The following is a 5383-nucleotide window of genomic DNA, read 5'->3' as shown; positions in this document are numbered from 1 at the left end:
TATTATTATTATTATTATCATTATTATTATTATTATTATTATCATTTATATTAGAAATGTCATTTTAACTAAAAAGTATCAAAGTTATCATTTTATTTAAAACTATCATTTTTTATAAAAACTATCATTCTTTTTATTATTATTATTATTATTATTATTATTATTATTATTATTATTATTATTATTATTATTATTATTATTATTATTATTATTATCATTCTTATTATAATCAGCACTATTACAAATAGATATTTTTTTATATATAAAAATACATTACAATAATATTAATATTACATATCGCTATATTTTAAAAATAATATAAATTAAATTATATAAAAGATATCAATATATTTTGATCATATATAAACTTTAATATAAATTTTTATTATTAATATGTTATAATGAATGATAAATAATAGTTATATGTAATATATAAATTAACTATATCAAAAAGTATATTATTAATAATAAGATAATATATATATTCTATTCGATTATGATTATATGTGTTAATATACATATACAATTGATATAGGTTCGTGAATCCGAGGCCAACCCTATACATGTTCAATGTCGTCATATGTATTTTTACTACAAAATACATTAGGTGAGTTTCATTTGCCTTTATACCCTTTATATTTTTGGGCTGAGAATACATGCGCAATTTTTATAAATGTTTTACGAAATAGACACAAGTTATCGAAACTACATTATATGGTTGAATTATCGAAATCGAATATGCCCCTTGTTAGTCTGGTAATCTAAGAATTAGGGAACAGACACCCTGATTGATGCGAATCCTAAAGATAGATCTATCGGGCCCAACAAGCCCCATCCAAAGTACCGGATGCTTTAGTACTTCGAAATTTATATCATGTCCGAAGGTGGATCCCGGAATGATGGGGATATTCTTATATGCATATTGTGAATGTCAGTTACCAGGTGTTCAATCCATATGAATGATATTTTTGTCTCTATGCATGGGACGTATGTTTATGAGAAATGGAAATATGAAATCTTGTGGTCTATTAAAATTATGAAATGATTATTTATGTTAAACTAATGAACTCACCAACCTTTTGGTTGACACTTTAAAGCATGTTTATTCTCAGGTACGAAAGAAATCTTCCGATGTGCATTTGCTCATCTTAGAGATATTACTTGGAGTCATTCATGACATATTTCAAAAAATGTTGCATTCGAGTCGTTGAGTTCATCAAGATTATTATTAAGTCAATTATAGTAAGACATATTACGAAATGGTATGCATGTTGTCAACTTTCGATGTAATGAAAAATTGTCTTTTCAAAAACGAATGCAATGTTTGTAAAATGTATCATATAGAGGTCAAGTACCTCGCGATGTAATCAACTGTTGTGAATCGTTTATAATCGATATGGACTTCGTCCGGATGGATTAGGACGGGTCTCTACATTATTCAGATATTTTGATGGGTATTTTGGTAATTTCACCTGTGGACGAGTTAAAGGCCAGTAGGTCAGTTTGTGGAGTATCATTCACTCCATTTTTAACAACCTTATCTTCTTCACTTTAATTTTAGAGAGAGAGTGTGTGATTTCTTGAGTGAGAAAGCTTAAATCCAAGAGGAAGAAGTTGTTCTCGGGCCAAAGTGCGGGTATTAAAGTCATTCATCTACTCACTAGCTACGTTGTGGTTGTAGTGGTAAGCTCTAATCTTGAATTCCTTATTTTAAATTTGTGTAAGGTTTAGGGTTTGGGATAGTGATGAACATAAAACCCATATTTGATGATTTTGGGTGTTCTTGGGTAAGATTGAGTCATGAAGACTCAATGGTAACTAACCTAGGGTTTCAAAGTGGTAATTGATGTTTATGAGTCCTAATTGGTTAGTTAATTACTAGTACACCTGGCTAATTGGTAAATGGGTGTTAGTTGGGTTAGTGGATGACCCGAAATGGGTGTGTTGACTTTAAATGAGTCAAAGGGGTTAATGATTGACCTAGTTGGGGATTATGGGTATGAATTACCCTAATTATGTTATAGTTAGTGTTGTTGGACCTTAATCACTAGCTTTTAAGTGATTAATGGTGGTCTTGACCCTTAAGGGCGGTTTTGGTAAAAATGGGGCATTTAATGCATTAAGTCATTAAATGCACATAAGTGAATTGTTGGTATTTAGTCCAACTAGATTATGTGTTGATTGAAGTACTTATTATATTAGGTACTTTGCTTTGAAGCTTGCGGAAGTATAAAACCGTCACCGAATCGTTAAGGTGAGTGGAATAATTATATGCGTAGATATATAATGTATTTATTTGTGGTGGCGTGAGATGTGAAGTGTCGAAGTGTTAAGGCACCACGTTTCACGTGACGAGTGAAGCATCGAGGTGTTAAGGTGCCACTCTAAGTAATTGGCGGGTGAAGTATCGAGGTGTTAAGATGCCACCTAGAGGTGAAGCATCGAGGTGTTAAGATGCCACCTAGGAGTGAAGTGTCGATATGTTAAGACACCACTCTAAGTAAAATAAAGGGTGAAGTATCGAGGTGTTAAGATGCCACCCGAGGGTTTAGTGAATACGAGGTGTTAAGTACACTAACGGATGTTATGAACACCGATGGCCTTTCGCGAGCGCCATTCCCTTGTACGATTGGTTAACCATGGTTATTGTGTTGTAAGCGAAAGCATATTTGTGATGTCCCGAAAATTTCTGACCAAATTTAAACTTAATCTTTGTATGATTAACATTTCCGACACGATAAGCAAAGTCTGTAAAACTGAATCTCAAAATTTTTGAACTACTTTTATATATTTAAATACCCTTCGGTTGTTTTCGACGATTCGCGAACAATTATATGAAAATAGATACATATATACTATAACTTGAAAATGTAGCAATGTATTAATTGTTTGATACCGTACATTAAACTTATTGGTTTAAATATCTATTTGAATATATATGATAAGTTGAAATATTTATTATTAAAATTAATTATAAATAACTTCCAATGTGTATTTAAAAACTGATTTATGTATATTAAAAAGATATATACTACGAGACGATGATTTATAGAAGTAAATAACCAAAACACTTAATTGATTAAAGCTACACTTAGAGTGACATAGTTATCAATGATTAAGTTTATATTTTGACAAAGGTACGAGTCACGAAATGAAAAGTACTAGTTTTCTCAGCGTATGAAAGGGCATTCGAAAAACCGAAACCGGGACATAAGTCGAGTGACAACATACGACTTATCGGAACAAAAATTACAAGTCAACTATGCATGTGAATTTAATATAATATATAATTAATTATATAAATTAAATATATTATATATATTATATTAAATTATGTCGACGAGCTAAATTACAAAAATATGTGAGCTGGAAAAATGGGCCATGCGATCGCATGGCAAATGGCCTTCAGAACCATGCGATCGCATGGGGTCTGAATTCAGGCCACACCTATAAAAGCTCGAGCATATCTGTTTCTGATTCATTCCATTACTCCGTATTTATTTACTTATTATATTATTATTATTATTATTATTATTATTATTATTATTATTATTATTATTATTATTATTATTATTAAGAATATTAATAATATTAAATCTTATTATTATTAATATTATTCTAATTATTAGTATTACACATAAAATACTACGACGAGGTTTTGCTCGAATAAATTCAAAACAAGTTTTATGAGCGGGATAAAGCTAAGGAAATTATGGGTTATTGCCAAGGAGGTTATGGGTAATGTTCGGGGGTATATTTGTGAATCAAATCTAGTGTTTATCATCTCCGTTATGTCTACGTACCTTCCTACAATATTAAATCACAATATTGATATGTAAGCATTTATATCTTATCTATTATATATTAATAGTGTATCCATGTCTAGTGCTCGAATATATATTTATACATACTTGTATACCAAATTTCGTCGTTAAACAGTTTATAATGAATCACGAATTAAATACATATATTACTGGTAAAAGGTATATGATATACATGTTTTCGGAAAGCTGGCAAAAAAATCAATAACTTTTCATTTAGATATCGAATAAATTCGATGAACGGGTTAAAAGATATGATCAACTGAATTATGATTGACGTTAATTGAAATTACTTTTGAATCTGCAATTAAGATTTAAACAACTTGTTTACGAGATTGATAAATTAGATTTTTGATTATTACCAACCGAGTAAATGAATCCTTATATAAGGTACGTCTCGTTTTGTTAAACAACTGTCAAAATTGACTTTTTGAAACGACTTTGGATAACTTTTGTATGTCGATCTCGAGCATTAGGATTGTGATACACTATGACCTGACCTAGCTTGATAGACATTTATTGACCAACATATGTTCTCTAGGTTGAGATCTACTGTTATTTGATAATCCGAGTTTCGATCACATTTTGGTGAACGACTTTATATGCTGCTAAGGTGAGTTTCATTGATTCCTTTTTAATTGCTTTTGCAATATATATTTTTAGGCTGAGAATACATGCACTTTATTTTAAACGCAATGGATACAAGTACATACTAAATTCTACACTGAGTTTGAACCGAAAATCCCTTAGCTTTGGTAACTATTAACTGCTAGTTATAAGAACTGGTGGGCGCGAGTAGTAGTATATGGATCCATAGGGCTTGATATCCCCGTCCGAGCTAGAGCACTAGCCTTTTAACGGACGTATGCTATTTGAGAAGCGTACACGTTGGTTTGCGTGTATTATTAAGATGATTATACAAAGGGTACAAATTATATATACGTTAAGTTTAGTTACCAGGGTGCTCAATTTCGTAGAATATTTTGATAAACGTTTCTGGATGGAACAACTGAAATCTTGTGATCCACCTTTATATACAGATTATGCGCAACATTAAAACTATGAACTCACCAACCTTTGTGTTGACACTTTTAAGCATGTTTATTCTCTGGTTTCTAGAAGTCTTTCACTGTTTGCTTATATGTGATACAAGCTATGTGCATGGAGTCATACATGCTTTATTCAAGAAAACTTTGCATACACAAAATCATCACCGTGTATCTTATTTTGACTTCATTGTCAACGGATGTATTATGGTAAACTATTATTTATGGTGATTGTCTATATGTAGAAATCATCAAACGTTGAAAACCTTAGAAATTGATATTCATTTATTGTGTGCCTTTTGAAAAGAATGCAATGTTTACAAAACGTATCATATAGAGGCCAAATACCTCGCAATGAAATCAATGAATGACGTGTTCGTCTATATGGATTTGGAGCGATCGTCACAATATTATATTGTTCGAGTTATATATATTTATGCGATTTTTATGCTAGTTTGTGGTATTGGAGGTTGGTAGCCTCGTATTGATGATAAGCTAATTGTGTTGCTAGCATGT

This window comes from Rutidosis leptorrhynchoides, chromosome 3, assembly GCF_046630445.1.
Source record: "Rutidosis leptorrhynchoides isolate AG116_Rl617_1_P2 chromosome 3, CSIRO_AGI_Rlap_v1, whole genome shotgun sequence".
Lineage (NCBI taxonomy): Eukaryota > Viridiplantae > Streptophyta > Magnoliopsida > Asterales > Asteraceae > Rutidosis > Rutidosis leptorrhynchoides.
The sequence above is the reverse complement of the archived record's forward strand: the minus strand, read 5'-3'. Positions refer to the sequence as shown.